At 35.3% G+C, this 25599-nt stretch overlaps 1 long non-coding RNA gene across 2 annotated transcripts in view; it reads left to right on the top strand.

Moving 5' to 3' along the window:
- Positions 1-10828: 10828 nt before the first annotated feature.
- Positions 10829-25599, top strand: part of LOC121469216 (uncharacterized) — an 83225-nt gene continuing 68454 nt past the window's right edge. For both annotated transcript variants that reach the window (XR_012054133.1, XR_012054134.1), the window contains exon 1: positions 10829-10954. This is a non-coding gene — a long non-coding RNA (uncharacterized lncRNA). The remainder of the gene's footprint in view (positions 10955-25599) is intronic.

The raw sequence follows: 25599 nt of genomic DNA, 5'->3' as shown, positions 1-25599 counted from the left end.
TGATGAGCTCTGCCTGAAAAAAATGGCTAAGACTAGGGACTAATTTTGCAACTCTGAATCTCATTGCGACTAATTTGTTTTCTTTCACTCTCTTAATTGATCATGGTTTTCTGAGTCGGGTGTTTAAGTTAAACGCCAAGGGCTATGTAGCACACACAACTTCAGAATAACTTTCTCATTAAAACATCAGAGGACGAAGTCTCAAGGAGAATTTGTAGTCAATATTCCATGTTGTCTTTTATAATTCCTTTCTTCAGTGGTTGTTCCTGCCACTGCATTTATTTGCAGATCCTTTTACACAAAGGTATCTGGAGACACGTAGACTTACATGAAACTAAACTTAAGAATGTTGTTTGCTTCTAAAAAAGTTATGATTTCACGCAGCACAAGCAGAAAGTGAATGTAATAATAGTTTATTAGAGAAAATTCAGAAACTTTATTGGTCTGTTTAGTCATTCCTTGCTCTGGTAATGCTTCAGGGAGGATTTCCCACTGGTAAATGCTCTATAATTTAAAATAAGTAAAGACATCAAGATGTGAGTCATTAATTGTTAATTATAGTCACCTACCTTTATTGGTTTCCTACAGAGTATCTAGTTAACAGTGATCTATAGACAGATTTTTTAGAATACCTGTAAACAAAAGAAGACTAAGGTACTTTATGTGATGGTTCCATCTGCTACACTCTTTGAATGAAATGACAGTAAGAGGGATGTAGCAGATGGTCTTGACATAAAATGATGGCCTCTATGCCTTATTTTTATTTACTACAGAAGATAACAGAAAAGGATAAGCCCCAAATTCCATTAGAATATGGTAACATTATTTAGAACTATAAAATATGCCAGAAAAAAAAATTTAAATGTAGCTTGTAAATCCACTGCAATATAAAGAGGAGAAAATAGCACCCTAGATTAATAGAAATTGTTAAAAGAGAACTTGTGTATGCCCCATCCCTGGAAATGATAAAACCAGGTTAGACTGAGCTCTAAGCAACCTGGTCTAGTGAAAGATGTCCCTGCCCACGGCAGGGAGTTGGAAACAGGTGATCTTTAAGGTCCCTTCCAACACAAAACATTCTATGATTCTGTTCTCTATGAGTATCTCCATTCATCCTTCTTTCTAACCTTCCTAAGGCCAGCTTTTTTAGCTGTCCTCCCAGATAAGCAAACCCCTGTTGGTGGAAGAATCTTCTGTTTCTTAATCCAGCATTCTTTCCTCTGTATCTTCATGAAATTGCTAGTGAGCTTCATTTTAATCAGAAACTTTAACTGGCTATTGAACTATCTTTTGGGAACCGAGCAAATAGTAGCTAAAAATGTATCTATTTTGTCAGTAGTTTCTTTCCACCTTTTCTTTGGGACATTACCTCAGTGACCTGTTCTCAAAATACTGAGTAATCTGTATGGCTCCAGTGTGATGCTCCCTCTATTGGTGATTCAGTTTATCCCCAGCGACTGCATTAGCAGCCTTCAAATAGTCTTTTCATAATATAAGGTCTCACAAGTCATTATTATTTACACATGAAACCTGAAAATTTACTTTCAAAGGAGGAATAAATAACTAAATACTGTAAAGGAGCTTGAATCAGATTGATTGTGACACAAACACTAGTTGAATTTTTCCATTTGAACAGAAATTTTACCTTACTATTGCCTTTTGCAACCCTACCAGCAGTAAATTTATTTCTGTTGCTAGACAGTGAAGTGCATTCCAGGTCTCTCCGAGCATTACTTCCCATTACAAAACTTTCATCTTATTTTGTAGATGGAATGCCAATGTATTTTATACCCAATTCTGCATTGTACAGTATAATTTGTAGTGAAGAGCAGCCTTCTTATGAAATTCAAGCTGCAGAGTCAGCTACGGAACTACTTGGCAGTTCCCAAAATAAACAGAGGCAAAAATAAAGGGATAAAAAGTTACTGAGAAGAATGTGGCTGCATTTAACTCCATGATGCAGTGACAGGTAATAGGACACAACAGAATAAATTCTGTAAAAAAAAAGAAAAGTACTGAAAGTATTGGGAAAAATTATAAAGTCATATTACATCATGAAACAAACTTTCCCATGGAAAAACTACTAGAACCTGATTAAAGGAGTCTCCTTCTATAATATTTTTATTTGATGAAGATAAGACTCCTCTCATGTATACAGAATCGTTTCTTATTATTAGACAAAAAGATAAGTGAGGGGATCTAGACATAATGGAATGTGTTTTCAGCTATGTCACAGAGGAAAAGATAACTGAAGATAAAAGTCACAAATTTCAGTTTGGCATCAGATTTTTAGATATGAATGTTTATGAAAAATCTTTGACGGGGAAACAGGAAAAATTATGGGGAAATGAGCCCTCCTTTTTCATAGACATCTTAATAATATTGTGGATCTTATGCTAAGAACAATAAAAAATAATAAAACATGAACCTCTTAGGAGGGTCCTTCTCATAGGAAGTGAATGTCTTCCTTCAGGCCGTAGTTGAAAGATTGTAACACTGGCACATGACTTAATCTTCTGTACAGGACTAGATATTTATAACACAACATGATGATAGAACCATGAAATCAAGACAGCTAGAGAAACCGTAAACAATGCATTGATGAAATATCATTCAGAAAAGGAAAACAAAAACATCTCAATATTAAACTGCAAAACAAAAAATTGACACAGAATTATAATATTTTTCTCATTTATGCCACAAAACTACTGGAAATGCCAAGCTGCATATTTTTGTTTGAAACTTCAAATATCTTACTGCAAAGGAAAAAACAAACATTTCTTTCATACCTCTGACTGACTTGAACACTTGACTGCTGCCAAAGATTCAGACATAGCTCAAAAGTAACTGTAGTACTCTTGAAAGGGTTTCTGCTTTTGAATGTATTTCATTGGAATGTTAATCACCCAAAAGAGAAGACCTAAGACCTAAGAGAAAAACGGGTGGCCCCAGTGTTATTTTTGTCTGAAGAGTTCAATAATGTTTTAATGGAATTTTTTTTTTTTAATTTAACTGAATCCTGAAAGTTGTGAAAAGGGGTGGAAGAAGCAAAGGAGTTTTAGTTTTCTTTAGAAGTTTATAAACTCTTTCTTGAAAGCATGATGAATGTGAGACAGATGCGACATTCATCTGGAACAGTCTGCTGTGAGATATAGAGGAGAGATGAAACACAAGAAAGGCACAAATCCTCAGATCCTGCTTTCTGTAGGAGAAGTGACACTGAAGGAGAGAAGGAATAAAGGATTTGCAGAGACTCAAATTAAGGCCAGACAGAATGAGGGAAAATTTAAGACTAAGACCAAAAGCAGATAGTCACTGAGAGAAGGGAAGTAAGATTTTGCAATTGTCTCCTGGAAACAGCTTTACGAAGTCAAATGTTGTTTGAATCTCTATCTTCATAATTATAACATACAACAGATCTGATAATGTGTAATCATTTCCAAGCAATGTATTTTTACCAACAGTGTTAAAATGGTATTTATGTTCACTGAATTGTATTTCTTAAATTTATGAGTACTGAATTGCTTTGGAATGAAATTATGAGTCAGGTTGACGCATTAAGTCATTTTGGTGATATCCACTGCTTAACAGACAGATCCATGCATAGAAGACCCTACTGCCTTTGAAATATCATTGTTGTACAGCAATGACTGCTTTCTTCCTTCAAAATACTGGCAGGACTTCTTCAAATTAATTACCCTTTGTCTTAGAAGTGGAGGCCTCCATGGCACAGAATTAGTGTGGGTTCCCTCGTCCCCATAATTGAGGAGCCCAGAATTCTGACATTCTTTTTCACACACCTTATAGGAGAAAATAGTAAAAAGATAATTATACGAGAAGAAACACACCAGAGGCAAAAAGTGACTCTTTGCTACTCTGAGGCAAATAACAGCTCTTGCAATATCATCTGCCATTATACTTAACTGCAAGAGACATCACATGTCTTCTACTAGGTAGATATGTTGGATATGGGCTCCTGCTCTAAAGCACCAACACCAGACATTGTAAGTGTAGGCAGTAGAACCTGAAATGCCTTTTTGACCATGGAACAGTAATTTCTCCACAGTAATCATGAGCCAGGAAGTAGCAGGGATCCACTCTATCCCCATCTATAATTTAGCCATTTGTTAATAAGAATAAAGAGATGGCAATATTTGCTTCATGAAGAGCTAAACCTCCTCCAAAAATGCTGAGGTGATGCCTCTTGTTAGGCATGAAAAGAAGAAAATAATATCAAATAAGTAAGAATCCACAAGAATTGCATCATTTTGAAGGTAAATATACACCTCATCGGATATACCAGAATTGAAGTTCCGTATAAAATTATAAATAACTTTTGGTTCCTGTAATATAAATAGAATCTTTAATCAAAATTACACCTAAGAATTTGTTCTTCTAGACAGTTGTCACCCAAAAATATAATCTTCAGAGTTTTCAATTCTGAAATGGCCGAACATGTGCCTATCAATGGGAAGTGGTGGGTGCTTTCCCTATGAAACTTTATGTCAACCCACGAGTTTTCTCACTTTTTGTTCTTTCACTTCACTCCTCCATCCCACCAGGCTGAAATGAGTCAGTGGCTAGGTGGCTGGTAGCTGGTGGCTGGGGTGAAACCATGACTCCTGCTATGGATGAAATCACAGTAAGAGGTTCCAGAGAAGAAATCTGTATTTCTTCCTGCCACTTTCCCATGCAGAACTTTTTTTTTTATCAAGAGTTATGGATGAGTCTTTCGCACACTTATATATGTTTTCTATTTATACGTAGATAGTTATAATACGTTGACCTGTGCAGCAACGCTTTTTGTGTTATTTTGCTGCTTATTTTTGTTTATTCTTTAGAAAAGAAAAAAGTTCAAGATTATACATTTTAGGATATCTAGGTACTAACTAAAGTATTAAAAGCTATTATTACAGTTTTCTTATGTTTAAATAGCATTTAGATTTTCTTGTTGCATAGTCAAGCATAAAAGTACAAATAAAGAATGTTCCCTAAAAGGCTCACAATCTATTCTGCCCTTAGTAACTTTTTGTTTCATTTTAATAAATGCACAAAAATTACAAAGCACAGATGTTGTTGAAAACAAAATATTTTTTGTTTTTATATTTTTTTTTATTAAGCAAGAATCAAAATACCTGACATAACAGGAGGAAAGCTTGACCACTTGTACATTTAATTTCCATTGCTTGAAATATATTGTTATATATGTTTCCAACTGAGAGGCAATAACTTAAGAAATGTTTGGATCTGGATGGAGAAAACTCTGCACTAGTTCTGCTAAATATTGACTTGTCTTTAGTTCTACTGTTTTCCCTTATTGTTATTGATCTTAAGAAGTAGACTTTAAGGTCCAATGAGATTCTCATAAAATCTTCCTATTACACAGGCTTCAAGTACACTTTAAGCTAGAAGAGCTAGGAGCATTTACTACATATTTTGTTGAAAGGTGTTAAGTTAGTTTTAAAACAATACCACCCACACAAATAGCTAGAAAATATCAAACATCACGCTGTGTTATACACTTTATTGCTGGCATGCTACAGAAAGATGAAATGCATTCATTATCTTACCATGATGGTGAATCGATCAATTTATTTTGTACTGATGCAATTTCAAGAAGGAAAGTCTCTTTAATAACACAAAAAAATGTCCAAGTTAAGACAAGAATAGTTATGACAACTATTTTATGTATTTGCTCCATGAACATGATACATTTTGACAACAACACATTACAATAATTACTAAGTAATAACCACTTTAAAATTAAATACAAATCTAAACTATCACTATAGACACTAACACATAAAAAAGCTCATCAACATTTAGGGAATGTTGTGTGCATAGAGTATTTCAACATAGATAATGAAGTGTAAAAGTATGTATTTCCTTATGCCTAAACATTAGATAACCCTTCAAGTCTACAAAGTAATATTCAATCCATAGTTCTGGCTTACAGTTTCTTCTTTCTCATTGCATATTTTTAGGTGTTATTTATTTGTATTTCAGTATTGTTACAGGTAGTTTTGTCAGCTATATAGAAAAAGAGATCATTTGTGTCAGAATTCCTTTTGAAAGTGCAAGTTTCTCATGAGAACTTTATAGCATGTAGCCAGGTATGGCATGTTTTAAAAAAAGAAAAACATACTTTTTTCTAGTTTTGTGTAAAGAAAAATATAATACAAAATTAAGAAACTCCATAGAAGTACTGAAGTAATAATGTCACATTTTTCAGTCTAATTTACTTTTCAGATCTTCTTGCCCATTTTTTCTTGGAATCTTGCTTGACATTTCTATAATTCACATTTACTGCCGGAAACCTCAGGATTTTCTCACCTTTGCCTTTGGAACTTGCCTTTCCTAGCATTTTACAAGAGTATTCTCCTAGTTCATAGACCAAAGTTACCAGGATGGTGCACAATGAGACCCAGGCACTTCTATGGAGGTTTTTAGGCAAGAGCCCGCGCCACACACGCTGCACTAAACAAACTGCCCGGCAGCAGATGTAGTTTGGTAACCTTCAAACATCCAATAGCAAAACCAAAACATCTCTGTTTGAAATTCTGCTGTTTTACTGCCACATCAGCGCTGACTGCATATTGGTCTTCATAAACGTTATGAGGTTTTTCTAATTGTTTATTCTCTTCACTTAACCTCACAAATATGTTTCTTCTTATTGCAGTTGTAACACAGGCAGCTAAAGAGTAGCCCAAAGTTAGTTAAAGCCAGAAGACAAAAGACAGAAGACCTAAATCAGAGTTAGATGTTTGGACATTTGTATAAAGCATGATGATCATGTTAAAATAGCCATATTGTTGCTGCAAATATTAATCCACAGTAAAATATTTAAAATTTTGGGGTAGTTTGATAACTACCACTGAACCTAAACCTCTCATAATAAAATCCCATACTGAAATCTTGCCAATCAATTTGAAATGGTTTTGTCCTTCTCACATGCATGACTCTTCTAAATATCTATAAGACCACCATATATAGAAACAAAAATCAACTTTGTGAAAAAATGTTAAACAATATTTTCTTTCTCTAGAAGGGATTAATAATTCTTATGTTCAATTATTTTTCACTACTTGTAAATAAAAAAATCCATTAGACTTAAAAGACGGCATAGCAGCACTCATTTTGCTATAACAAATTAGTATTTAATCCAAAAATAAAAGAGTTTGTAATGAACATCTTGGCCAATAGACATAAATTTTAATGATAGACAGATAAAAGCAGGCAGAGTACAGTATCATTTTTAATACAGTAACAGAGACATTCCCTTGCATAACAGCCCTCATTATGTAATTTTTAGTGGCAATGTAATTTATCTACTGTAATTTGCAGACACATTTATAACTAAATGTGATTAATATTTATGCAGCTGAATTTTTTTCCAAAAACAAATTTTTTTTTTGACCTTGTTCCTCAAATTAATTTTTTTCCTTTCATCTTTCTGCTTAATAAATCAAGGAGAATTTATACATAATGATTAATGCTAATAACTGCCCTGCAATAATATTGTGAGGTACTGCATTATATGTCCTACTGGAATTAAAGCTAAAGTCTTTTACCTTTTATTAATTGAGGAGTGGTAGTAAAAATCATATTATATATGCCAAGAGGGTAGCAGAGACACATGCAAAAGGTGTGTCAGCTTTTTCTACATTCTCTTAATTTATAAAAGGATTTACGCTTTAATTTTCTTATATTTTTTTATTCAAGATCAAATTTGCATGCAAATTGAAATATTTCAAACTGTAATGTATTTAGATGTGCATCTTCATTTCTGTAATTTCCCTCTTCATTCCTTCCATGTCAATACAAATTTTTCTTAATGAGATTGTATTAGCAACTTGCATGAAGAAGTTTATTGTAATTTTCCTGTTTTGTAAAAAGTTATGTAGATTATTTTTGAACACAAACACATCCTTTCACTGTAAAGAATCCACATGCTCTTGTAGTTGCTCAATAAATAATATTGCTGCTCAATAAACAATATTGAACAGGTGTGGTTCTATTAAACTATATCCTGGAAAAATTTGGCTCTAACTTTTGAAAAAAATAAGCATTAGAAACAAATTCTGAGAAAAATTAAGACATTTTTCTTTGTGCACCAGTAAGGGATCAACCTCTTCTCAACTGATAATCCTAATTTTTTTTTTTTAATAATTAAAAACATTCAGAGACTTAAAAAACACTTTCAAAATTGAAAACAAAATGTGTTAGAAACATAATTGGTTTATTAACTGGACTAGACGTCAATCATTTTTTATTCTATTAGAACCTGAGAACTCCATTTACTAGGTACAGGGTGTTATGGGTATGATTCCCTGTTTGGAAAGACACAGCTGTCACACTGTCCTTTTCTCCCCCTATTTTCCTGTGCTTCAAGAAAGTATCTTTTCATTCATTTTAAATATGTCTCCTCTTCCTTCTAGTGGAACGAAGACTTACAGAAAAAATATTTAGGTCGGAAAGTGATAAAATATTCTTTACTGCCCAATCAACTATATAAACCCTAGAGAGAATGGAATTTATTAATCACCCCAAGAATATAGTGTGTGTAAGAAAGTAAGACAAACTGCAAATTGAATTATCAAAAATGAAACAATTAGGCAAGAACACCTAGATTGCCCACTGCCCAGATAAAACTACTGTTCAAAATTATCAATACTGAATAGGCTTGATACAGAGACTTGGTGGGTAGTGGAAAAAGAAAAAAGAAAGGGAAAGGAAAAAAATTAAATTATAGATATGCTAAGATTATTTAAATCAACATATACCTTAAAGTGTTATTGAAGAAGAACAGAAATATTCTGTTTCCCACCACCTAGAAGAAAATTGTGAGTAACAGTTCAGATGTGCAAAGACTGATTGCAATGGATGACACTGAGTGAAAAATTGCGAACTACTAAGAACTAGAATAATTGTGGTTTTGCCAATGAAAAATAGAAAAGCACATCCCCAGAAATGGTGCAGAAAGCAGAACTGCAGTCCATTTCTGTCGGAATCTGTGGTATTGATGATTCCGAGATTGTAAAAAGTCTCTGTCTTTCTGCCCCGTTGCCAAAGAAGAAGCCATAATTCGTCTGCGCTGGTTTTCAAGGTTGTTTATTCTTGCTTATCTCTAACATGTTCTGCTGCCCTGCCGCAGGTCTGTCCTGCAGGGCAGCGTGTGGGGCTCTGCCCCCAGTGGGATGTTACAAACATTATATACCAGAAACTACCTGTGCTATATTTACAATAGTGTGCCAATATCTATCACCTACGTTGAACACTGTGTCCCCAGCCTAAACCAATAGAAAAATGCCATCACTACAGTGAAACATGGAGGGCATGAAGAAGGAGAAAAAGGACAAGACACACCCAATTTCCTTCATCTTGTCCGCTTTGGACCCCTAATCTAGAATCCTAAAATTTTACTTTTGCACCCGTGCCACACTTAATTATTACTTATATCAAACACTCAGAGCTTGTAATTCATCCTGTAAGATTGAAAACTCTTTTCCATGGACAGAGATCAGAGACAGTGTCTCTGGGGTCTCTGTACAGGGGGGTTCCTGAGCCCCTGCCAGGGTCCCAGGCTTTCCAGGGCAGCCAGAGGGATGCCCTGGATTCCGACACATTTCCTGTTACCTTTGAAAGTCCATTGTCTCAATGCACAATTTATATATTCCAATCCAACTTGTGTTACTTGTTTTAATTCAAGCACTATTCATCCTTCCTAGGCAACTGCTTCAAAAAACAAACTATAGCCAAGTTTGCTCACTTTCTCTCAGGTTTCCAATGAATCATAGAATAATTAAGGTTGGAAAAGACCTCCAAAACTCTCAACTCCAATGGCTGACATAATTCCACCATAACACTGAAAACATATCACTCATTTCTTGAACGCATCCAGGGATAGTGACTTCACCACTTCCTTGGACAGCCTTTTCCAATGTTTAACCATGCTTTCAGTGAAAATTTTTTTCCTAATATCCATCCTGAACCACCTCTGGCACAACTTAAAGCTGTTTCCCCTTGTGCTATTGCTAGTTGCCTGGGAGAAGAGACAAGAACATTTGAGACAAAAAATGTACACCTGAACTGCTAAGTACCTTGGTGACACCTAGCTGCCTGCTGCTAGAAACCAGCACACTTAGGAGACAGCTTCTAAGCACCAGAGTTAGTGACAAATCTCCAGGATTAAGTTCTACTGAGCATATTTGGAGAAATATATTTTGGGTGCAAGCAGCAACACTAGCTATTGGGCATCACTCATACATTACCCTATTTGAGATTTAATACGAGATTCTGCAGCTCACCTCTGAAACTACACCAGGGTGGGTTTTCTTCAAGTAAAATGCCTGTACAAATTGTAACCCAAATGTCTGAACTGCACTGTGCAGTGAGAATTTTAAATTTTCATTTAAAAAATAGTGGTGTTTTTTTTTTTTTTTAAATGCATGACACCACCTACAGTAAGAATAATCTAAAATCACATACCGCTATTTAAGGCAATGCTAAGAATATTGCTTTCATCAGAAAGACTAGGAGAAAGTGAGTCTCAGACAAAAAAAATGTTACAGAAAAATGAGCACAAGATTTTTTGGAATGTATCAATAATAACTGCTACAGTAGCAAGACAGTGACCCAGACAGTTTAAGCATATGACATACATACAAATTACATAAGTAAAGCATCTTTTTATCAGTGTGCCTAGGCTGAGATTATTTCTTCCAAAAATTTTAGTTTTACAAAGATTTTCAGAGTGTGCCCAGTGTGGGAGGTAAGGAGGTGGAATAGAGTTCCAAGAGTTTTGCTAAGGAAATCCATAATTTGGAGTACTTCCCAGTGCAGGAATAGCATCCTTGGTTTTTTTTTGTTTTTTTCCCCTCCACTAGGCAAGAATGATATCAGCAGCATTCACACTGGATAGGAAAACCCTGTGGAGACTGAGTTCACTAATGAGGTAAGTGGAAAAAGAAAGTGGGGGGGATGTTGGAAGTAGGGAAGGGCCCCTAGATTAGATAATAACTGAATGAGGTAGGTGTTTTCTTTCAAGCACTCTAGGAGGAAGAGAGACACTCTGAGGGATGAAAGAAGCAGAAAGGGATACTGGTGCTAGAAGATGAAAGAAAAGCAGAAATGTTTCATCTCCTTTCTAACTAAAGGGAATTTTTCAGAGAGAGAAATACAGCACATACTGTGCTATCCTTTCAATGCTCCCAGAGGAAAAAGGATAAATAGATTAGGGAAGCGAGGGTCATGATAAAGACGATCTCTTGCTGATCCATAAGGTCAGCTTTTAAAAATATTTTAACCACAGAGACCTGTGGAAAAGAGGCAGCCAAGATTTGAACACCCAGTTGTTACTTTGGCATTCCAAAACCACAACCACTGCTCTTCCAGCTCCCTTCTCTTGTCCGTTCTGGGCCACTCTCCTCCCTTCTGGTTAGAGGACTAGCACTTTTCTCAGCATGAAAACAGAGCTCTCTGCACTGTGCACACAACAAAACTGCCATTTTCTTGGCTCACCACGGTTGCAGTCACAGAACATTTGAAGTTAGAGAGCACCTCTGGAGACTGTCCACTGTAATCCACTGCTCCAAGCAGTGACAGCACCCACAGCTGCAGGATTCCCAGCCATATTTTCAATGTGTTCAAGGATGAAGGCCTCACTACTTATCTGAGCAACTTGTTCCACTGTTTGATCAGTCTTAGAGATCATGATTCTCTCTTCCTCAGTACTCCTTCAGCTATCGCCAGTCCTGCAGCAGGAAAAGATTGTTTAGGAAAGACACTGTGCTGAGCTCTTTAAAAGGACTTACCACAAACATATTATTTCTAGACTTTATTCTATCAGTGACATAAACAGATGCAGACATAAATATTTTTTTAAAAAAGAAAATAAAATCATCCTTTTAACAGTGAACAGATAATCATTAAGATCATTTAAAGGCAGATATTAAAATAAAAGACTAACAGTGAAAACAAATACAACATATATGGAAAAACAATATAACAGAAAATTCAAATTTGCTTCATATCCATTAGTATGTAGTGCTTACAATATGCATTTAGAAAAACTAAATTATGCTACTCTGCTCCTAGTGTACTTGTAAAATGGACTGCAAACATCCAGAATTCCAGCTAGTGTATTTCTCCAATCTGATAGAGATTGGAAATATAAATTTTAGTTCTTCACTAAGGAAGAAATATGTAATTGTCTTCTCAAACACATTTTCACATTGAAATCGTAGGATGAATTCATATGAAAAATTTGATCCACCTTTAAAGGAAAATCTCTTCCTACTATAACTTAATGGTCGGGAAAGAAGATAAAAGAGATTAAAGTAACAAAAAGAATATTAACTTACTTTTTTCTACTATAATTATAAATTTAAAAGAAATCTCAGAAGAGTTTTTCCACAGAACTGTTTCAATGCGTTCTTATTATCTATGTAGTCAGACATTACTTTGTCCCTACACTCACATCACAGTTTCTGAAACTGAGTAAAATTCACAGTTATGAATCTTATTGCACACTTCTGTACTACAGATAAGTACCAATTTTTACGTTCCATTTTGTACAGCACATTTTTCCACTGCAGCCCTCTGAACTCTGTTTAACATGTTAAACTGTTAACAGCCAGGCAGTGCCTTTGCCTCACTGAGCAGATGTGCAACAATAACAAGCTTCAACAATAGCACTCAAATGCCAGATGATCATTTGACCTGAGACTTGACAGCCACAGGGAAAGGGAAGCTCTGCATCGTGGCATTTTATGTATGTGTGAATCAGTATCTTCTCCTAAAAGTCAGGGATTGCATTCCAGAAGGATTGAAGAAATATAAGAGAGTAGGACAAAAGGTTCTTTTTTTTTTTAAGGAAACTTTGGTATAAGAAAAGATCAAAAGATCAAAAGATAATTACAATACTTTTAAAAGACATATTTAGATACAAGTGTGTGGGGAAAGAAGAAAATTATCAAGCATTCCAGGGACAACCAAAGACTTTGAAATAACCTGCATATTGAATATTGGTATGCCAAAGGAAATTTGCAGTAGTTAAATGTTTTTATCTCACATCAGGAATTAATAAAAGAGGCTAAAAATGTGTAGAATTTAAATGAAGTCTCATCTGATTCATCTTTACAATGAAATGAGTGCAGTTAAGTCACAAAAGAGTAAGTGTGCTTTCAGGTAGATGCTGCCTTCCCAGAAAATCTGTTTAAAAACAGATTAAGACATTTACTCTCATGAGGCAAGACAGCAGACAAGACAAAAAACCCCACACTTTGTATTGCATATACATACACATATATTTATACATGTATAGATATAGATATATATGTATGTGTGTAAATATATATATGCATACATGTCTATGTGCACACACAGGTAGACTACCAGCTTGAAATGTTCCATTATTGAAAAATTCATAATTAATATTTTTGAAAAACATTTTCATTTTCTTGTGAAAGAGCACTCTATAGTTAAAACTCTAAAGAGTCTTTTCTTTAGATTAGTTAAAACTCTAAAGAGTTTTTCTAACCTCTTGAAGGTTGTAAAAGTCAATTAAAACATAAAATACACACAAAAGTAAAATAGCATACACGGTCAAGATACAAATACTTGATAAACGATATGTAGAAGGAAACTAATTGTTTCAAAACTGAAAAAAAAAGAGTTTTTTATCCCCAGCCTACCCAAGAAATGCATATACCAGTACAGAAATCCCCATTTAGGTCAAGCCACTGTCAACAAAAGTGCTTTACTGACAATAAGTTCCTAGTAGAGTTCCTAGTAATTATCCAATGAAAATAATATATATCAGCAAAAGCATTTTACTTCTTAAATTACATAAACTAAGGGATTTTTCTTCTAGTATAACATACATTTTCTGTGAGTAGTGTAATTAATGATGAGCTTCCTGAGAATGTGTGCATTTTATTCCCTAAACTCAGTTTCTGTGTCATAAAATCCTTTCCTTCCCTTTTTCCCAGCACACTAATGGCAGGAAACTGCATGTGTAATGGCTAGTCTATGTTTATAAATAATCTAATTTTGACATCTAGTTACTGCTGAAAAGCCCCCACACCTTTTAATGGCTCACTTTTTCTTACATTTTTGTCAAGGAAGGTCACTAACTGAAACTCTTCTATTAAGCTGACTATACTTGCCAAATTTTCAGGATCCTATAAACCTTTTTTGCCTTATTGTCAAAATGGGTTGAAATTGACTGTATTCTTGTGTTTTAGAGGGTATAGACAGAGAATACACTTGGACAAGCTTTTTTTCACAAGAGAAAGCTTGGAATGTGAGCAAAAGCATCCATGTCAAAATGTACTACTGTTGTTAAATGGTATTTTTTATCTGTCCTTACACATTGAACCCAGAAAATATCAACCCTAAAGTCTAGCCCTCTAGACTGTCTTTATAGTAGATGGGAAGAATTAGTATTTTTACATGAGCTGTGCTTACCTCACAGTAATGCAGACACCTAAACTGATGATCTGAGTTATGTTCCTGAATTTCTCTTGAAGTATCTATGTAGATAATTAAATTTAAAACAGAAAGAAACCCCTTGAGACTGTTTTAAGTGGTCAATATATTAGGCATAGGAAGAGAATAGTAACAGGTAACAAATGTCTTAAAAGGTAATCAGGAAAAAGTAGGCAAAACTCATGATACATAAGCTATATTTGAATTAATGGATCTTCATTGAAAGAAACTTTGGAAAACTTAATTGGGAGTATTTCATTGTTAGCAATATGAATGATCCTGGCTGCAAAACAGAGGTTTTAATAGGAAAATCCTTGAAATTTTGAATTTGTCTCAATTAAAAAAGTATCCAAATCTTAAGCTATCATAAGATTAAAAAAATAAAATCCTTCAGCTGCTTTATTTTAAATACAAAACAATTTCTATATTTTAATCCAGAATTTCAATATGAATTTAATTTTGAAAGTGACTGTAAGACTTCTACTTAAGAAGGCTCTCAGCTTAGAAGAAGCAAGCATATGTCAGTCGTTCTCAATGACTGTCATTAATTTAAAAACAAAAAAAACCCTCCAAAACCTCAACAAATTCAGTAAGTAGGCTTTAATTTGGCTTAAATTAATATTTTAAAATTCAGGAAAAAATTGTGACATACTAGATAAGCAAAAAAAATTTCCAAAATTTTGAAAAAATCATTTGTCATATGAAAAAGCAGATAATTTTTCCTTATTTTCCTCTAGCAAAGGTACAACAGGTAATAACAGAAATTTCAAGTGTCTTAACAGTGGCTTTTAGCATCCTCATGAAATGAGTTGTAGAGTTACACCTGAACTGTGAACCTAAATTTTTTCTTAGCAAATTTAGATTTGCCACTAAATCTCTTTGTGTGGCAAATACAAATTATTTAAATCAGCTTCACAATGTCAAAAATGTTATGATGCAGACTTCAGATCTTATTTTGATCTCATTCCATAGGAACTGTTAACCAGTTCTTCAGGGAAAATGGTGTGGCTACTGGGCCCTTGCTCACTTTGTCTTTCCTATATCATATGTTTGACTTTTAATCACACCTATATTCCCCATGCTAATTATTATTCTAACCTTCTGTATTTACACTGCAAACTTGTTCCTATTTTTTATCTTCTCTTTACTTTGAAGTTTGATACTGCTACTCATGCTTGCATCACGAGAGATGGGATGCAAACTACACTTCACTTTATAAATCCTTATTCATATATTTTGACCACACCAGTGTGCTACTTGCACTATTCCTCATTTCCTTCCACAAACAATTCTATATATGCAGTCTGGTGCCAGTTTATCAACCAACCTCAAAAGAGGAGATCCAGATGATTCCTGGTAAATTAGAGAAGTGACATATAGTCCATTGAAAAAATATTTTTTAACAGAACATAACAAAAATTTAAAAAACAAATGCTTTGTCATAACTAAACCTAACATAGCTACTTTTCTCTTGAGTATAGGTCATGAACCGACCCAACAACATAACCACAATACTTTCTTACAGGAACCCTACATCACAGAATAACAGAATCACAGAATCACAGAATCACAGAATCACAGAGTCACAGAATCACTGGGTTGGAAGAGACCTTCAATATCATTGAGCCCAACCCATGCCATAACACCTCACAAAGACATGGCACCAAGTGCCACAATCAGTCTTTTTTAAACACATCCAGGGATGGTGACTCCATTACCTCCCCGGGCAGACAATTCCAGTACTTTTATCACATTGCCTTTCTTTTTCATCCCTCCAGAAATCTCAATAAAAACACACCCTCAACAAGATATGCTATATAGAATATTTGAGGTTGACTAACTTAAGTTATTAATCGATAATGATAAAGAGAGTTATAATGGAAGGCATTATAATGAACATTAAATGGGATAACTCCTATTGCTGTTAAATTTAACTAACTGGTCAGCACTTCTAAATTGATTTATAATGACATAAAGACATTTTTTATGGTACTAATGGCACTGACAACACTCAATCAATTAAAAGAGCTGAGAAGAGCTGAAATAGATGTATTTCCACTACAATCTAGTGAAGGAACCATTTTAGAAGTATCACACATGGATAAAATGAGAAAAAAATCTGTTCTAAGAGTGAAAATGAAAGCTGAAATGCAGCTGTGTGAAAACATTCAAGCAGGTGACAGGCAGTAGAAGCAAAATCTTATTGATTATTTAGTAAACACTGTGAGCAGTTCTACCCTTTTATCAGTGTGATTCCATAGATGCCCACCTCCTGCCTTAATAACATAGTGGGAGTAACTATGACTAAGGAAGCTGTTACTTCCATCACAGTTCTGTTAACCTTCAGTTAATAAACTGGATTACAATTACTTTTTATAGCTCCAGCAGTAAATAATTGAAGATCCAGTTTATCAGACAGATAACACTTCCAAAAACATACAAATAAACCCCTGATGTAGACAAGAAGAGAGGGCATAAATCTGTCCCTTGGTCACAGCATTTATTAAATTGTTCAAATATCTATGGCTAAGAATGATAAATTATGTTGAAAAAGCAAAATTTTAGTTTTGAAAAATCACAATTCTACTGATTTTTAAATCTTTGGAAATACCAGGATGCTTGTACTGTCTGATAACCCTGTTTCCTTCTATACTTCTTTTCCTGCTTATATACTATAGAACTGTAAAAAAAACACATTTCTCTTTATATAGTTTGCTGCCTTCAATTGCAAAAGATTTGGACTGGTTGTAACATTATGAACTGAAAGTTTTGTCCTTTCTTTGATTTCTGTCATATTAAACAAAATATTATTCAGCAGAAAGAAACAGCTAGAATTAACTGCACAAGTATCCATTTTTTTAAAATTTTTGCTGTTAGGTACCTCTCATTTCACGTGTAGAAAAAAGCAGCAGGCTATCTAACATGAATCTACTTATAGATGAAAAGTGGACTGCTGCTTTCAATCAATACAGCATAGAGTGTTTTTTCATCCAAATATTAGGGGGAATCATCACCTCCTTGGCTTACACTTTCACGCCGCAGGTCCAATCAGAGATACCAAAGAGCACTGGGCCCAAGAGCAACATTGCTGTTGGCAGCATTGGAATGCTTCAATGATTTTAGATGTCTCTTTCCACAATAAGCCATTAGAGTTCAAGTTTGTTGTGACTCCAAGTTGTATCTTGAAGCTCATATTTCTTATCTAGGGGCTACAAATAAACTGAAGCTTCCCATTTCTAAGCTAGGCTCTTAGCCAAGACTTAAAGGCAAGCTGATTGTTTCTGCCATCACAGAGAAGCCAGTGATGGTGTCAGACACCTGTGAAGGTTTATTTCTGTTAAGATAGTGCACAGCACTGCTTTTCCTGAAAATACACAAAGGCCCCAGTAAACTAAAGGCAATTTACTTCCTTATACTGCTTGCTTACAGTACATTTCCAAATAGGTATTTATAAAAAGACAGCAAAATGATTTGATATATGTGCTCCCTTCCCCTTATAGCAATTTGCATTTTGGAAACAAAAAAGAAAAAGTATTGGCATCATTTCCCTATAATAAGCACTATAAATTTCACATACAATACAGCACTACTACTACAATATACTACATGCATGTAGTATGTTCATTGAACTCACAGGTAAGAACACCTTCAATGTAATAAGTTGCATGTAATTAATTTACATCTTTTCCCTTTTCTAACTTTTTTCCTGTTTGGATAACTAGATGACTTCCTCAAACCTTTTAGAGAAAATAGAACCTATTTAAATGTATATATTTTTTGTATATTTAATGTGCATTTTTATCCAGTGACATTGGACTTGGACATACATGCTTCCAAACAATGTTCTGTCACTCCTGGACTGAAACAAAAAGTAGTTATAGCACTATGCAATTAGTCAACATTTTACTAATATTTAGCTCTTTGCAGCAATATGCGCTTTCTCTGTTAGTTAGCTGATCATATATTTCAACCATTTAAACTGTATTCTCCACAGTAAATGGCAGATACTAGCAGTTTGGGATAATGCAGTCAAAATGTCTAACTTGCAGCTGCTCGTGGAAGGAGTACATTTTTTAGTTACACTCTTGAAGACTTTATCTGACTCATCACATCAAGGGAAGGAAAATAAAATTGGTTATCTAACCTGGATTCTTCCACTTGCAGCCAAAGTATCCTAAAAAATATACTGAAGAAATAATGACTCTATTATTTGATTAGGTATTACTTTACATGCTGTGGAGATAAAGTAAGTGTAGCTTTCACTGAATCATTGTCTGCCAGAAAAGAGAAATAGAATCTTTGATCATAGGCTTGCCAAGTTGTGAAGAGGGCTTTAAACTAAAGTTACCATAGAAGGGGAAGTCAGTCCATTCCAATCCTGGCATCTCCTGACAGCAGAAGGCCTGAGCCTGGAGAGGGATCACAGAATCAGCAGGAGGGCACCTGCTGCAGAAGAGCAGCACAAAGGAATTCCAGCCACTCCACAAAATAATATCACTTCATCAGAAACCAAATTTCAATTATTCTGTGAAAGGGCATATAACATAAAGGGCATATAACAACTTAAACCAGGTCCAGAGACAGAGGTAACTTAAGAAGAAACAACAAGAAAAGCTCCTATAGGTATGGTGGTAATAAAAGGAAAACTAGGGAAAATGTGAGCCCGTTTCAGTAAGAAATAAGAGACCTGGTTACTCAGGATATGGAAAAGGCTGAGGTACACAATTACTTTTTAATATTGGTCTTCACCAGCAAGTGTTTTAGATAGACCACTCAAGTCATAGAAGGCATAGGCAGGAACTGGGAGAATGCAGAAGCACCCACTGCAGGAGAAGATCAGGTTTGAGAACATTTAAGGGGAGGTGAGAACACTGAGAAATGAAGAAGTCCATGGGATCTAAGGGAACCTGCTGATGAAGTGACTAAGCCACTCTCCATCATCTTTGAGAAGTCACAGCAGTCTGGTTAAATTCCCACTGATTGAAAAAGGGGAAATGTAACCTACATTATTAAAAAGGGGGAAAAAAGAAGACACAGGGAATGGCAGACCACTCAGTCTTACCTATATACCTGCCAAGATCATGGAGCAGATCCTTCTGTAAACCGAGCCAACCACATTCTGCGCTATATGAGAAGTGTGACCGTCAGGTCAAGGGAGGGGATTCTCCCCTTCTGCTCTTCTCCTGTGAGACACTACCTGGAATACTGCATCCACCTCTGGGTCTCTGAACATAAGAAGGATGTGGATCTGCTGGACTGAGCCCAGTGAAGGGCCACAAGATTGTCAAAGATATGGAACACCTTTCCTATGAAAACAGGCAGAGAGAGTTGGGGTTGCTCAGCCTGGAGAAGAGAAGGCTGCCATCAGAGGAGCAAAGCATAAGGACAAGTCAAGTTATTAAAGTTGACACATAGGAAATTTCAAGTAGCTATAAGAAAAAAGAAAAAAAATTACCATAAATTTGGTCAAACACAGCAACAAACTGCTCAGATGAGTCTAAGAATTCATATCCCTTGTACAAGGTTACCTTCTTTAACTTAATTTCTTTGGAGCAGGAGGTTGCTCTAGATAACCTCTAGAGGTCTCATCCCAACTAGATAATTCTATAACTGTTATGGACATCATAAGTAGCAGCTTGAAAAGTAGCTGCTACAGGAAGTACTTTATCTGTGGTTTTATAGTGCTTGACATCCAGTTTGTATGTGGATACCCCTACTGCTACTCCAGACTGCTCTGGGTAGTCAAAAGTGTGACTAATTAGGGATCTCTATTTACCTCAACCAGCTGAACACAGATCAGAATTTGCTCTGTGTCAGAATGAACCTAGAAAATGAGGCTAAAAAAGTTCTGTGAAAAGTTCATCCTGGTCACTTACACTCTAAATCATTTAAAAGACCAGTCTATCAAAGTTTTGTCAATAGTCTTGTTGCTGATAACCACCTCTTAACTTTCTGAAAGAAGATTTTCAACTAGCCCACCTGAGTCTATGCCCAAGTGAACCTTCAGCTCATTTCACAGTTTAGGTGCAGATACAGGCAACAGTTTGCTCTCTTGTAGGTCGTGAGATTGAGAAACTGAAAGAATGAGAATTTCTTTGCATTAAAGCAGTTAGTCATAAGCATTGTTTACCTATTGTGACTTTATAAGTGCATCCACATGCTAAACACAATAATTTTCTTTTGATCCAGTAAACATTGCACTGTCAGCTGTAATGTGGTCTATATTAAATGACTTGACTGAAAAAAAGACTTCAAATACTCCAGAATGTATGTCTTTGGGGTAAAATCCATAAGGACTCTTTGTACTTCAGGTAATCCTCTCCATTCCTATACACGTTAAAATTTGCAGAAAAGAGAAATGAGCATGATGTGATAAGTGCCACGCGCAGGCTGGTTTTGATTTATTCCTCCTCTCCCTTCATCTTACTATCTGACTTCTCTCTGGGTAACAGCTGCACTCCCAGATGATGTACTATTGGTGCTGCTCTTAACAGTGCTTTCTCAAATGCTCTGTAAAGGCAAGAAAGCTGCCTGCAGGAATTATGAACAGATGATCCATGGCAGAATGTTACTCTTGAGGTTGACATTGCAAAGTAGACAAATGAACCATGCGCCCATTAAGTTCTTACTTTCACTTATGCTTATACTTTACTTTCCTGATACTTTTATGGTGTTCTGATGCTACCACATGTAGGTATAAGAATGTATGGCATTCAGGGACTCTGCTTTTGACTCCCAGTTACCCCACTTGCAATCTCTGGTTTGATTCTTCTTGACAGGAGTTCATCATATTTCCTTATTAACAAATGATTGAATAACTATACGTGTGTATATACATATATACCTATCTTATTAAGTCAGTACAACCTACAGCTGGGCTGTGAAAATAATAAAATTTGTTGAAGTTCCCAGAAAATATGACTTAATGAATGGTTTTCTGCAAAGGGGCTAGAATAGCTGTTTATTTTCCCTCCAAGCAGTGTGAACAAAATGGCTCTAAGCATTTTGATTACACAAGATATCTTCTAGCACAATCCACAAGCTACCCTCAAGCTACCAGAATAAAGGGGAAAAAACAGGAAACTCACCTGCTGCCCTGCAGCCTGACCTTTCATTCAAAGAAAGCCAGAATGGAGTCCTGGGTTTTAAGCCAACTTCAGTTCTAAATGTGTCCTGGTTTTAAAGCATACAACTGAACTAAACAGATTAGGATATCTGGTTTAGCATTTCAGTTTTGTTAAAAGGAGCTTTGGTGATACAGAAAATCAAGACAGAGAAAAGTGCTAGGTATTCTTCTGTTCAAAGCCTGTGCTTTCTGTATTACCATAGCTTTGGAATCCTTCTCAGTTGATAAGTAGTCCCACATCACCATTTTTATTTAATCTCCATTTTTGTGGTTTGCTCACTTGAATTCAGAGAGCCCAAGAGCTTTAAAGTTTATTGCCTAGATAATCTTTAAGAAAAAAATACTTAATTCATGGCAAATAGCTTTTAGAGTGGAAGTATTTCTATTTAAACATAAAAAAGAGCCTTGAATCCTGAAATCTGGCCAAATAGCTCAGTGTTTCAGGTTCTCCTTATTTCTTAGAATAGATAGGTTCCATGAGACTTGATGATTCAAAGAGTGAGAGACTTATTTTAATGCAAACTAAAAGGTTACTTGGTTTTTGAAAATTTAAGTATTTATATAACTCCTTTTATTTAAGAGCTTGGACACATAATTCAAAAGTAATAAAATCATATCTGAAATTTCCCGAGACTATGCCTTAAGCAACTGAAAGATTCTCTAAAAATTCAGAATTTTAAAATAAATTTAATTTTTTATTACCTTCATTTATATTGGAGTTTTTTGACTATTTTTCCCATTTAAAAACTTGGCTATGTCAAGTGTAGATACAGGGTTTGAGATTTAGTGTACTGAGTAAACTATTAACAGCAACAATCCTGTCCACAAAATTTCTTCAAAATAATTTACCATTCTTTCAAGAAATAAAAACATTATAATACAAAGAACATACAGCTACAGTATTGGTGAAGGAAAGGAATGTTACTCCTGCAAGCTCTAGATTTTATTTTTAATTACAAAAAAAATCTGTAAAAATTATACAACATATCATCTTTATCTCATCTGAGACATACATGCATGCAGTACTTCCTGCACATTCTTATTAGCTTCCTATCAATCTACTTTATTTCCCTATCACTAGCTTCCTATCAATCTAATTTATTTCCTTATCACATCTGCTTAATAAGATTTGCTATTTTTTCAGGTGTTTAAGAATGAAACCTATGTTTCCAATAGGAAAGGGTGCTAGCAGATTTTGCTGCACTATGGCTTTAATGAATCACAATTATTTTTATCTTCTGGCTAATCTTCAATGAGATCCATGAAAGAACTGTTTTCCTTCTTCACTCATTTTAAGGGATGGAACTGGGAGGACATTATGGAACTAGTTTTAGTTCAACAGAAAGGTCAGCAAAGAGCAGGCTGTCAAATTTGACCTAAGCACCTGGCCTGTAGGAGACTGGGGACTTTTGAGACATCAATTTATGTGAAACAACTTAAACCAGGTCCAGAGACAGAGATGACATACTATAACTTACGGCTTTTGTTTTTTCCTGCTGATGTATTTTTATTTTTCATAACGCTATTTATTTCACTATAGTAAGAGATGCTGTCACTCACTGACTATAGCAGTCACGTGAAAAAGAAAACGAATAAGACATCTGCTTATTGCAGCAATAATTGAAGATAATCCCCTCACTACGAAAACAAACAACTGTTGCAAGATGAGAATGAGAAATCTATGCCAAAAATGCTCTACAGCCTTGTAACTAAGGTGATAATCTTAACAAATAAGGGTTTGATTGTCTTAGGAGGGAATTCAAGCCCAAATCTCTCTGTCCCTTTGCATCCCAGAGGTCAGAATAATTATCGGTAATTAATGGCAGGAGCTTTCTCCTGTTGCACTTGAGAAGGGCAATTAACCTGACTTTCACACAGACTCAAGAACAAAATGTACTCCCGGATCCTAAATGGAGGCAGGTGGTTCAGTTGATTTAGGTAGGCAACATGCTGTTAGTTCTCTCAGAAAAATCTCATGCTCTGAGTTTTCTTTTGAGACGCTTCTCTAATTTATTTACATTCCCATTACTGATTCTAGTTTCCTTTGGTTTGAGTGGTATGAAAAGGAGGAAAAGTTGTTTATTTGGCTAGGTTGTGTTCGCTGTTCACTGAAGTGATGTGATGCTACACAACATACCTTTTTCCCATATCTCTATTTATCTCTGTTTTATACTACCTAGACAAACACATCTAAATTATTGAAAATGATGCAAAATTCTAGACTTTTAAATTACACATTATAGTTTGAGTTCTTGTTCCATGTGGAATTTCCATATATGAATTTCCCTGGTGATTTTTGGCATGTGAAACAGAGGCTCAACATGCACTTCTTTGTAACTCTCATCTACAATCCTTTTGCAAATACTGTTATTGACGCCAGTAGGCTTAGCCCAAGAAAGGGGAAAAAAAAAAGAAGATATTCTGCCTAAAATGATGAAGCAGGTATTAGAATATACTCCAAAGAGTTATGCAAGGCATCATTTAAAAATTATGAAACATCAATGGAAGAGGGTCAGGTTTGTTCATTCTTTTCTACATTAATGCTAAATTACACTATCTTTCAAAAAATAATAGCAACTCAAAAAGCAGAAATACATGAGAATGTCTATACACCATATTTCCACACCTACCAGTCTCAGCATCTGTTTTCTAGATTGAATCTGTGTAATACAAGGATGCATTAAGACCAAATCAGAAGCTACAAAATAATTTACTTGACTTGTTTTAGGGTAAATGTCTAAATCGAGAAACATGAGCAATATTAAACCATGAAAAAAATTCCCAGTTTGTTTCTAAGACACTGTAACTGTTATAAGAAAATCCTGAAACCAACTGTATAACCACCTTTAGCTTCCCAGAAAGTATTTAATTTCAGTTTTGGAAGGAACATTTTCTGCTTTTAACACGTCATTATTTAGCTTTTCTTAGAGAGGCATTTTGTTGCAGGTCAGATAGAGATCGTGTTACTCCTTAAATATGCTTGATGATATCATGAGCACATCCAATCACAAAATTTTAAGTACTTGCATTTCATCAGGCATAATTTTGGGTAGTAACAGCCCTTCACTTCAGCACTTCAAAAGGCAGTTTTTCATTCCATGCTGTGTGAACAAATGTTCCTGCTCTTAGCCATTGGCAACTTTTGGGACTGTGCTGCAGCACATCATATAGTTAAAAGTCCTCATCTCTTATGCCCACTGTAACCCTGGGAGAATTATTGATGCAGTGACAGCTCAAAATTTCATTCTCAGGCTTCCTGTGTAGCATCAAACTTGTTATTAATTTAAAAAGCAACATACAATCTATGTGCAGGGCAGAGTAGGTTAATTTGAAATTATCAAATCAACTTGCATTACCTAACGACAGAGGTTTGATATTCCTGGAATTTGAAATTGCCTTGCTTTATTTACTTGGGTGTTGAGATGCCACTATAACTCAAATTTTTACTTCACTTTCAATGAATCATCAACTTAGAAATCTTTGTCAACATAAGAAGGACATGGATCTCTTAGAACAAGTCCAAAGGAGGGCCACAAAGATGATCAGAGGGTTGGAGCCCCTCTTCTATGAAGACAGGCAGAGAGAGTTGGGGTTGTTCAGCCTGCAGCAAACTCCAGGGTGACCTTAGATACCTTCCACTATCTAAAGGGGGCTACAAGAGAGCAGGAGAGTAACTTTTCACAGGGACATGTAGAGACAGAGCAAGGGGCAATTTCTTCAAATTCAAATAGGGTAGGTTTAGATTAAACATTAGAAGGAAGTATTTTGCTTTGTTATGGTGAGATACTGGAAGATTTTTCCCAGAGAGGTTGTGGATGGCTCATCTCTGGAAGTGTTCAAGGCCAGGTTGGATGGGACTCTAAGTACTCTGGTCTAGTGAAGGGTGCCCCTGCCCGCAGCAGCAGTGTGGAATCTAGGTGACCTTCAAGATCCTTTCCAAACCACACCCTTCTATTTAATTTTACTATTACTTTATTTTAATA

The sequence above is a fragment of the Taeniopygia guttata genome, chromosome 2, assembly GCF_048771995.1.
Source record: "Taeniopygia guttata chromosome 2, bTaeGut7.mat, whole genome shotgun sequence".
NCBI lineage: Eukaryota > Metazoa > Chordata > Aves > Passeriformes > Estrildidae > Taeniopygia > Taeniopygia guttata.
This window is presented reverse-complemented; position numbering and strand designations above follow the sequence as displayed.